Raw genomic sequence first — 12,130 nt, 5'->3', positions numbered from 1 at the left:
TCTCTCAGCCTTCTTTCTGTCAGCCTCCCCCACTGTCTTGTCAGCCTCCCTCTCTGTGTCTACCTCCCTTTCTGTGCCTCTCAGCCTCCCCATGTGTCTTTCAGCCCTTATCAGCCTCCTTTGTGTCAGACTTCCCCACTGTCTCTCTCAACAGGGCTCCAACATCCTCTCCAGCCCCCCAACTTGTGTCTCCCTAGCCAATTCACTCACCAGGTCCACATAACCAGCTATAGTGGTAGAGGTTACATTTACAGGCTGCAGCACACATTGTTTATATCAGGTCCTACAGGACATCCACTGAGAGCTTTCAGTTGCCCAGGGTGTTGTAGCTCTGGCTTGCAGTACAGTTTGCAGAGAAACAGGTGGAGTACCAGCACATAGCCTCCAGGCGCCGCGTCTCAGAACTCTACAACCTCCGACAATGTTTGGTCCTTCAGGCGTTCATGACGCCCGATACAGCTGACAGCAGCTCCGTGGACCCGCCGGGCAACTTAGAAGTGCACAGAAGGCCCCTCTACACACCAGCTGCCAGGAGAGGGAGCATGATCATGGGATATCATCACTGCGCTCCCAGCAGCCCAGGCGTCAGTGCGGAACTAATGGTGGACTGTACCTCCATGGTAGCATTAAAATAGACTCAATTGTACCGCCACACTGTACTTGCATCGCAACCAGGGCCCCTCAATGTCTCAGGCGTATGGAGGGTCCCCTTAGGGGGTGCCTATGCACACGAGGCACCCGCTGTGCGTACGTCTATGGGTGTGCAGGAATACAATTTTGCAACATGTCCAGGCATGCCGTGCCCAATGATGGCTTGTAGGGTTTGTAGGAACACCGTTCCACAACATGTTTAGGTGTGCCTTGTCTATTGCTGGCTGGATGGGTGTGCAGGAACATTTTTTCACAACATGCCTTGTAGAGTGTTCCACAACATGTCCAGGCGTGCCTTGCCTAATGTCTCTAGTTTGAGAAACCAGTGAGGCGCAAAAAAAAATAGTTTTCATGTAATGTGGCACATTCATTTCAAAAGAGTTTCCAGTGTGTGCACTACAGGTAGAGTCCCATTTGAAAAGGTTTCGTATGGTTTCCCAGCGCACGGGATGCCAGTGGTCAGAATACCGTAGCTGACATCCCGATGGGGAAGGTAAGAGCGCTCCCCCCTTTTCCCTACCGCATAAACCTAAACATCCGTTTTTGCAGCCTAAACGCTCCCGCCGCCCCCAGCACCTGACCCTAACCTCCCCATGGTGGTGTCTAAACCTAACCCCCTGCCCCGCAGCCTAACTCTAACCTGCCCCCCCTTAGTGCCTAAGCCTAACCCCCCCGGGTGGCACCTAAACCTATACTTACTGTCGGGATGCTGGCTGTCAGGATTCCGACATTGACCTCCTGGCCCTGTCAGGATTCCGGCATCGGAACTGCCAAGATCCCAACAGCCGGCATCTTAACTGCATCCCCTTTGAAATGAATGGGGGAAAATGTAGAAAGTACAGTAACTAGAGAAATGTGGCAGCATTATGGATCAAGCGGTAAATGCATGGTTTCCCGAGTTTAAATTAGCAATCACAGATGGGAAGAAGCTATTTTACTACCTGCTAGTGTGGCTTTCAGTACACCTAAAACGCTTTCCAGAGGGCAACAGAGAGAACAGAGAATGACCTGGGTGGCTCGGATCAGCAATGAGGGGAGGAGGGGGCCTTGGACTGCACACACTCATTTCAAACATAGTTAGAGGAGCTATCATGTTGAGACTTGTAGTTCCACACAAAAGAAAAAAATGCAGATACACACTATTAGTAATAAGTACTGCTAATCAGAATAACTATAATAAACTCTTCAATCTTACATAGAGCAAAATTGAGGTTCTTAGTATTATTATGGGCCACAAATATGGGTCCACTAACCGCAACTGGGTGATCTCATCTGGTGGGTCACTAAAACTAATGTTCAAGTCCAAAGCCAGTATAGGCCAACCGGCCCAAGGCATTAGTGTTCATAAGTGTTACATAAGTAAGTAGCAAAACCTGTGTGTTAAATGTGTTACATACTGTAGGTGAGAGATAATAATTAGAATGTTAAGGGTGTAACATTGTTAGAAATATAATTGGGCGCTAAAAAGTGCTCGATTGAATATTACAATGTGATGTCCCAAAGTGGCCAGGCCATACGAACCCAGTGGGCCCTGCACCCCGAAATCATCCCTAAAACTAATATATTGTATAAATTTATTCAGGACTTACCAGCTTAGTGCCTTTCCCAATATGCCGTCTATAAAAGCCAGAGATCCATGCTAATTAAAAACACCCAGGACTCGTGCAGGGGTGGTAATCCAACCTGAAAGAGTATCTGCCTTCAAGTGTATACATGTACATTTATTTATTATTTATTAACAGTTTCTTATATAGCGCAGCAAATTCCGTTGCGCTTTACAACTGGACACAATTAGATGACAAAACTGGGTAAAAACAAACAGTCATAGAGGTAGGAGGGCCCTGCTCGCAATCTTACCCTAACATATGCCCCACATATTTTCTTTCTTCACTCTCCCTCCTGACCCTGGTTCATCACTGCTGTGATGTGATATCACGCAGCCCACCAAGAACCTTTACAATCTGGTGGACAATTATGCAATAAATAGCACCTATCCTTGTGTATCAATGCCTATTTTTACCGTAAGCTTGCGTGTGGACTGTACTGTAAGGATAGATTTGGATAGAAAACTATGAAGGTAATGTGAGCGGTTCTGGAATTTGATAAGCTTGTCTGAATAGGTGGGTTTTCAGGGAACGCTTGAAGGTTTGAAGACTAGAGGAGAGTCTTATTGTACGTGGTAGGTCATTCCACAGAGTGGGTGCATCCTGAAAAAAGTTCTGTAATCATGCATGGGAGCAAGTAATGAGTGTGGATGAGAGACGTAGATCTTGTGAAGAGCGAAGGGGCCGGGTTGGGAGATATTTTGAATAAGCGTAGAGATGTATGTTGGTATAGTATGGTTAATAACCTTGTGTGTAAGTAACAGTATTTCTCTGACGTCCTAGTGGATGCTGGGAACTCCGAAAGGACCATGGGGAATAGCGGCTCCGCAGGAGACTGGGCACAACTAAAGAAAGCTTTTAGGTCACCTGGTGTGCACTGGCTCCTCCCACTATGACCCTCCTCCAAGCCTCAGTTAGATTTTGTGCCCGGCCGAGGTTGGATGCACACTAGGGGCTCTCCTGAGCTTCTAAAAAGAAAGTATATAATTAGGTTTTTTATTTTACAGTGAGACCTGCTGGCAACAGGCTCACTGCAGCGAGGGACTAAGGGGAGAAGAAGCGAACCTACCTGCTTGCAGCTAGCTTGGGCTTCTTAGGCTACTGGACACCATTAGCTCCAGAGGGATCGACCGCATGGAACTGGCCTTGGTGTTCGGTCCCGGAGCCGTGCCGCCGTCCCCCTTACAGAGCCAGAAGCAAGAAGAGGTCCGGAAAATCGGCGGCAGAAGACATCAGTCTTCACCAAGGTAGCGCACAGCACTGCAGCTGTGCGCCATTGCTCCTCATACACACTTCACACTCCGGTCACTGAGGGTGCAGGGCGCTAGGGGGGGGGGCGCCCTGAGCAGCAATAAAAACAACTTGGCTGGCAAAAATACCACAATATATAGCCCCAGAGGCTATATATGTGATAATTACCCCTGCCAGAATCCATAAAAAAGCGGGAGAATAGTCCGCGAAAAAGGGGCGGAGCTATCTCCTTCAGCACACTGGCGCCATTTCTCCCTCACAGCTCCGCTGGAAGGAAGCTCCCTGGCTCTCCCCTGCAGTCTACACTACAGAAAAGGGTAAAAAAGAGAGGGGGGGCACTAAATTTAGGCGCAGTATATATAACAGCAGCTATAGGGGACATAATTCAGTTAGTCCCTGCATTATATAGCGCTCTGGTGTGTGCTGGCATACTCTCACTCTGTCTCCCCAAAGGGCTTTTGTGGGTCCTGTCCTCTGTTAGAGCATTTCCTGTGTGTGTGCGGTGTGTCGGTACGGCTGTGTCGACATGTTTGATGAGAATAATGATGTGGAGGCGGAGCAGATGCCTATAGAAGGGATGTCACCCCCTGCGGGGCAGACACCTGAGTGGATGGACATATGGAAGGAATTGCGTGCACGTGTCGACTCCTTACACAAAAAATTTGACGACATGCCAAATGCGGGACAGCCGGCTTCTCAGCTCGTGCCTGTCCAGGCGTCTCAAAGGCCATCGGGGGCTCTAAAACGCCCGCTACCTCAGATGGCAGACGCGGATGTCGACACGGATACTGACACCAGTGTCGACGACGATGAGTCTAGTCTAATGTCCACTAAGGCCATTCGTTGCATGATTGAAGCAATGAAAGAGGTGTTACAAATTTCTGATATAAACCCAGGTACCACTAAAAAGGGTATTATGTTTGGGGAGAAAAAACTACCCGTAGTTTTTCCCCCATCAGAAGAATTATGAAGTGTGTGAAGAAGCGTGGGCTTTCCCTGATAAAAGATTGGTAAACTCTAAGAAGTTACTAATGGCGTTCCCTTTCCCGCCAGAGGATAGGTCACGTTGGGAGACACCCCCTAGGGTGGATAAAGCGCTCACACGTTTGTCTAAAAAGGTGGCACTACCATCTCCGGATACGGCCGCCCTCAAGGAACCTGCTGATAGAAAGCAGGAGGCGATCCTGAAGTCTGTATATACACACTCAGGCATTATACTTAGACCAGCTATTGCGTCAGCATGGATGTGCAGTGCTGCCGCTGCGTGGTCAGATTCCCTGTCAGGAAATATTGACACCCTAGACAGGGACACTATTCTGCTAACCATAGAGCATATAAAAGACTCAGTCTTATACATGAGAGATGCACAGAGGGAGATCTGCCGGCTGGCATCTAAAATAAGTGCATTGTCCATTTCTGCTAGGAGAGGCTTATGGACTCGCCAGTGGACAGGGGATGCAGATTCAAAAAGGCACATGGAAGTTTTGCCTTATAAGGGTGAGGAGTTATTTGGGGATGGTCTCTCGGACCTAGTTTCCACAGCAACTGCTGGGAAGTCAGCATTTTTACCCCATGTTCCCTCACAGCCTAAAAAGGCGCCGTTTTATCAGGTACAGTCCTTTCGGACTCAGAAAAACAGGCGTGGAAAAGGCAGGTCCTTTCTGTCCAGAGGCAGAGGTAGGGGAAAAAGGCTGCAACAAACAGCAGGTTCCCAGGAGCAAAAGTCCTCCCCCGCTTCTTCCAAGTCCGCCGCATGACGGTGGGGCTCCACAGGCGGAGCCAGGTACGGTGGGGGGCCGCCTCAAAAATTTCAACGATCAGTGGGCTCGCTCACAGGTGGATCCCTGGATCCTGCAAATAGTATCTCAAGGGTACAAACTGGAATTCGAGGCGTCTCCACCCCACCGGTTCCTAAAATCTGCCTTGCCGATTACTCCTTCAGACAGGGAGGCTGTGCTAGCGGCAGTTCACAAGCTGTATTCCCAGCAGGTGATAATCAAGGTGCCCCTACTTCAACAAGGACGGGGTTACTATTCCACACTGTTTGTGGTACCGAAACCGGACGGTTCGGTGAGACCCATTTTAAATTTGAAATCCTTGAACACATACATAAAAAAATTCAAGTTCAAGATGGAATCGCTCAGGGCGGTTATTGCAAGCCTGGACGAGGGGGATTACATGGTATCCCTGGACATCAAGGATGCTTACCTGCATGTCCCCATTTACTATCCTCACCAGGAGTACCTCAGATTTGTGGTACAGGATTGCCATTACCAATTCCAGACGCTGCCGTTTGGACTCTCCACGGCACCGAGGGTGTTTACCAAGGTAATGGCGGAAATGATGATACTCCTTCGAAGAAAGGGAGTTTTAATTATCCCGTACTTGGACGATCTCCTAATAAAGGCGAGGTCCAAGGAGCAGTTGTTGGTGGGAGTAGCACTATCTCAGGAGGTGCTACACCAGCACGGTTGGATTCTGAATATTCCAAAATCACAGCTGGTTCCGACGACACGTCTACTGTTCCTGGGTATTATTCTGGATACAGTCCAGAAAAAAGTGTTTCTCCCGGAGGAGAAAGCCAAGGAGCTGTCATCTCTAGTCAGAGACCTCCTGAAACCAAAACAGGTATCGGTGCATCACTGCACGCGGGTCCTGGGAAAGATGGTGGCTTCTTACGAAGCAATTCCTTTCGGCAGGTTCCATGCCAGAATCTTTCAGTGGGACCTGTTGGACCAATGGTCCGGATCGCATCTTCAGATGCATCGCCTAATAACCCTGTCTCCAAGAACCAGGGTGTCTCTGCTGTGGTGGCTGCAGAGGGCTTATCTTCTAGAGGGCCGCAGATTCGGCATACAGGACTGGGTCCTGGTGACCACGGATGCCAGCCTTCGAGGCTGGGGGGCAGTCACACAGGGAAGAAACTTCCAAGGACTATGGTCGAGCCAGGAGACTTCCCTACACATAAATATTCTGGAACTAAGGGCCATTTACAATGCCCTAAGTCAGGCAAAATCCCTGCTTCTACACCAGCCGGTACTGATCCAGTCAGACAACATCACGGCAGTCGCCCATGTAAATCGACAGGGCGGCACAAGAAGCAGGATGGCAATGGCAGAAGCCACAAGGATTCTCCGATGGGCGGAAAATCACGTACTAGCACTGTCAGCAGTGTTCATTCCGGGAGTGGACAACTGGGAAGCAAACTTTCTCAGCAGGCACGGGAGAGTGGGGACTTCATCCAGAAGTCTTCACGCTGATTGTAAATCGATGGGAACGGCCACAGGTGGACATGATGGCGTCCCGCCTAAACAAAAAACTAGAGAGATATTGCGCCAGGTCAAGGGACCCTCAGGCGATAGCTGTGGACGCTCTAGTGACACCGTGGGTGTACCAGTCAGTTTATGTGCTCCCTCCTCTGCCTCTCATACCAAGGGTACTGAGAATAATAAGAAAACGAGGAGTAAGAACAATACTCGTGGTTCCGGATTGGCCAAGACGAGTGTGGTACCCGGAACTTCAAGAGATGATCTCAGAGGACCCATGGCCTTTGCCGCTCAGACAGGACCTGCTGCAGCAGGGGCCCTGTCTGTTCCAAGACTTACCGCGGCTGTGTTTGACGGCATGGCGGTTGAACGCCGGATCCTGAAGGAAAAGGGCATTCCGGAGGAAGTCATTCCTACGCTGATTAAAGCCAGGAAAGATGTAACTGCAAAGCATTATCACCGCATATGGCGGAAATATGTTGCTTGGTGTGAGGCCAAAAAGGCCCCAACAGAGGAATTTCAACTAGGTCGATTTCTGCATTTCCTACAAGCAGGCGTGACTATGGGCCTGAAATTGGGCTCCATTAAGGTACAGATCTCGGCTCTGTCGATTTTCTTCCAGAAAGAACTAGCTTCACTACCTGAAGTTCAGACGTTTGTGAAAGGAGTGCTGCATATTCAGCCCCCGTTTGTGCCTCCAGTGGCACCTTGGGATCTCAACGTGGTGTTGAGTTTCTTAAAATCACATTGGTTTGAGCCACTTAAAACCGTGGATCTAAAATATCTCACATGGAAAGTGGTCATGTTTTTGGCCTTGGCTTCAGCCAGGCGTGTGTCAGAATTGGCAGCTTTGTCATGTAAAAGCCCTTATCTGATTTTCCATATGGATAGGGCGGAATTGAGGACTCGTCCTCAGTTTCTCCCTAAGGTGGTATCAGCTTTTCACTTGAACCAACCTATTGTGGTGCCTGCGGCTACTAGGGACTTGGAGGATTCCAAGTTACTGGACGTAGTCAGGGCCTTGAAAATTTATGTTTCCAGGACGGCTAGAGTCAGGAAAACTGACTCGCTATTTATCCTGTATGCACCCAACAAACTGGGTGCTCCTGCTTCTAAGCAGACTATTGCTCGCTGGATTTGTAGCACAATTCAGCTGGCGCATTCTGCGGCTGGACTGCCGCATCCTAAATCAGTAAAAGCCCATTCCACAAGGAAGGAGGGCTCATCTTGGGCGGCTGCCAGAGGGGTCTCGGCTTTACAACTTTGCCGAGCTGCTACTTGGTCAGGGGCAAACACGTTTGCAAAATTCTACAAATTTGATACCCTGGCTGAGGAGGACCTTGAGTTCTCTCATTCGGTGCTGCAGAGTCATCCGCACTCTCCCGCCCGTTTGGGAGCTTTGGTATAATCCCCATGGTCCTTTCGGAGTTCCCAGCATCCACTAGGACGTCAGAGAAAATAAGATTTTACTCACCGGCAGAGGCGGATTGGCCATAGGGTTTACAGGGAAGATCCCCGGTGGGCCGACGCACCCGTGGGGCCTGTTTTATTTGAGGACATGTGGTCCTTTTTATAGACATGATGAATAAGATGCAAAATAATTTGCATATATGAAAATTACTTTGCCACTTAGCCTGTGATTGCAAATGATCTAGTGCACAGGTTCTCAAACTCGGTCCTCAGGACCCCACACAGTGCAAGTTGTCCAGGTCTCCTGACAGAATCACATGTGAAATAATTAGCTCCACCTGTGGACCTTTTAAAATGTGTCAGTGAGTAATTAATTCACCTGTGCACCTGCTGGGTTACCTGCAAAACATGCACTGTGTGGGGTCCTGAGGACCGAGACCGAGTTTGGGAACCTATGATCTAGTGTATGCTCTCTCTGCCTGCTTGGCTGACATATAAGATTGAGTGAATGAATAGTGATTGGGATACGGTTGGTGTAATAAGCAAGAAAATATATCTTTCTAAAGAGTGATATAGTTTCCTAAATTCTGAAGGTGTATCATATAATGTGCTCATAATATTTAATTTTATTTCTTTTTAACTTCCCCCTTGATGCTGGACATGCCCACTATCTGGAAAGTTTGGGGGGAGGGTGCTGCTGCCATGGCCAATAGCTACAGTAGATCTTACACCTCTGGTGCTGCCCATGTGGGGCCACTAGTACAAATTTTTCCAGGGCCGCTTTTTGTTCCCAATCCGCCCCTGCTCACCGGTAAATCTATTTCTCGTAGTCCGTAGTGGATGCTGGGCGCCCATCCCAAGTGCGGATTGTCTGCAATACTTGTACATAGTTATTGTTAACTAAAGGGTTATTGTTGAGCCATCTGTTGAGAGGCTCAGTTGTTTTCATACTGTTAAACTGGGTATAGTATCACGAGTTATACGGTGTGATTGGTGTGGCTGGTAGGAGTCTTACCCGGGATTCAAAATCCTTCCTTATTATGTCAGCTCGTCCGGGCACAGTGTCCTAACTGAGGCTTGGAGGAGGGTCATAGTGGGAGGAGCCAGTGCACACCAGGTGACCTAAAAGCTTTCTTTAGTTGTGCCCAGTCTCCTGCGGAGCCGCTATTCCCCATGGTCCTTTCGGAGTTCCCAGCATCCACTACGGACTACGAGAAATAGATTTACCGGTGAGTAAAATCTTATTTTCTCTGACGTCCTAGTGGATGCTGGGGACTCCGTCAGGACCATGGGGATATAGCGGCTCCGCAGGAGACAGGGCACAACAATAAAAGCTTTAGGATCAGGTGGTGTGCACTGGCTCCTCCCCCTATGACCCTCCTCCAAGCCTCAGTTAGATTTTTGTGCCCGACGAGAAGGGTGCAATCTAGGTGGCTCTCCTGAGCTGCTTAGAATAAAAGTTTAAGTTAGGTTTTTTATTTTCAGTGAGTCCTGCTGGCAACAGGCTCACTGCTACGAGGGACTTAGGGGAGAGAAGAAAACTCACCTGCGTGCAGGATGGATTTGCTTCTTAGGCTACTGGACACCATTAGCTCCAGAGGGAGTCGGAACACAGGTCTCACCCTGGGGTTCGTCCCGGAGCCGTGCCGCCGACCCCCCTTGCAGATGCCGAAGTTGAAGAGGTCCAGAAACAGGCGGCAGAAGACTTTCAGTCTTCATAAGGTAGCGCACAGCACTGCAGCTGTGCGCCATTGTTGTCAGCACACTTCACCAACAGTCACCAACTGTCACTGAGGGTGCAGGGCGCTGGGGGGGGGGCGCCCTGGGCAGCAATGTATAATACCTTTTTTTATGGCTAAAATACATCACATATAGCCCTTGAGGCTATATGGATGTATTTAACCCCTGCCAGATCTCACAAACTCCGGGAGAAGAGCCAGCCGAAAAGGGGGCGGGGCCTATTCTCCTCAGCACACGGCGCCATTTTCCTGCTCAGCTCTGCTGTGAGGAAGGCTCCCAGGCTCTCCCCTGCACTGCACTACAGAAACAGGGTTAAAACAGAGAGGGGGGGCACTTATTTGGCGATATGATTACATATATAAAAATGCTATAAGGGAAAACACTTGTATAAGGGGTTGTCCCTGTATAATTATAGCGTTTTTGGTGTGTGCTGGCAAACTCTCCCTCTGTCTCCCCAAAGGGCTAGTGGGGTCCTGTCCTCTGTCAGAGCTTTCCCTGTGTGTGTGCTGTGTGTCGGTACGTGTGTGTCGACATGTAGGAGGACGATTTTGGTGAGGAGGCGGAGCAAATTGCCTGTATTGGTGATGTCACTCTCTAGGGAGTCGACACTGGAATGGATGGCTTATTTAGGAATTACGTGATAATGTCAACACGCTGTAAGGTCGGTTGACGACATGAGACGGCCGGCAAACAAATTAGTACCTGTCCAGGCGTCTCAGACACCGTCAGGGGCTTGTAAAAACGCCCATTTACCTCAGTCGGTCGACACAGACACAGACACGGACACTGACTCCAGTGTCGACGGTGAAGAAACAAACGTATTTTCCTTTAGGGCCACACGTTTCATGTTAAGGGCAATGAAGGAGGTGTTACATATTTCTGATACTACAAGTACCACAAATAAGGGTATTATGTAGGGTGTGAATAAACTACTTGTAGTTTTTCCTGAATCAGATAAATTAAATGAAGTGTGTGATGATACGTGGGTTTCCTCCGATAGAAAATTATTGGCGGTATACCCTTTCCCGCCAGAAGTTAGGGCGAGTTGGGAAACACACCTTAGGGTGAATAAGGCGCTCACACGCTTATAAAAACAAGTGGCGTTACCGTCTCCAGATACGGCAGCCCTCAAGGAGCCAGCTGATAGGAAGCTGAAAAATATCCTAAAAGTATATACACATATACTAGTGTTATACTACGACCAGCAATCGTCTCAGCCTGGATGTGCAGCGCTGAGGGGGCTTGGTCGGATTTCCTGACTGAAAATATTGATACCCTTGACAGGGACAAGATTTTATTGACTATAGAGCATTTTAAGGATGCATTTCTATATATGCGAGATGCGCAGAGGGATATTTGCATTCTGGCATCAAGAGTAAATGTGATGTCCATATCTGCCAGACGACAGTGGTCAGGTGATGCAGATTCCAGACGGCACATGGAAGTATTGCCGTATAAAGGGGCGGTCCATCGGACCTGGTGGCCATGGCAACAGCTGAAAAATCCACCTTTTGTTACCCCAAGTCACATCTCAGCAGAAAAGGACACAGTCTTTTCAGTCTCAGTCCTTTCGTCCCCATAAGGGCAGGCGGGCAAAAGGGCCAGTCATATCTGCCCAGGGGTAGAGGAAAGGGAAGAAGACTGCAGCAGGCAGCCCATTCCCAGGAACAGAAGCCCTCCACAGCTTCTGCCAAGTCCGCAGCATGACGCTGGGGCCGTACAAGCGGACTCAGGTGCGGTAGGGGGTCATCTCAAGAGTTTCAGCACGCAGTGGGCTCACTCACAAGTGGACTCCTGGATCCTACACGTAGTATCCCAGGTGTACATTGGAAATTCGAGACGTCTCCCCCTCACAAGTTCCTGAAGTCTGCTTTACCAACGTCTCCCTCCGACAGGGAGGCAGTATTGGGAACAATTCACAGGCTGTATTCCCAGCAGGTGATAATCAAAGTACCCCTTCTACAACAAGGGAAGGGGTATTATTCCACACTATATTGTGGTACTGAAGCCAGACGGCTAGGTGAGATCTGAAATATTTGAACACTTACATACAAGCGTTCAAATCAAGATGGAGTCACTCAGAGCAGTGATAGCGAACCAGGAAGAAGGGGACGATATGGTGTCACTGGATATCAGGGACGCTTACCTACATGTCCAAATTTGCCCTTCTCACCAAGGGTACCTCAGGTTCGTGGTACAGAACTGTCA

The sequence above is a fragment of the Pseudophryne corroboree genome, chromosome 4 (assembly GCF_028390025.1).
Source record: "Pseudophryne corroboree isolate aPseCor3 chromosome 4, aPseCor3.hap2, whole genome shotgun sequence".
Classification (NCBI taxonomy): Eukaryota; Metazoa; Chordata; class Amphibia; order Anura; family Myobatrachidae; genus Pseudophryne; species Pseudophryne corroboree.
Note: the sequence above shows the minus strand (reverse complement) of the source record.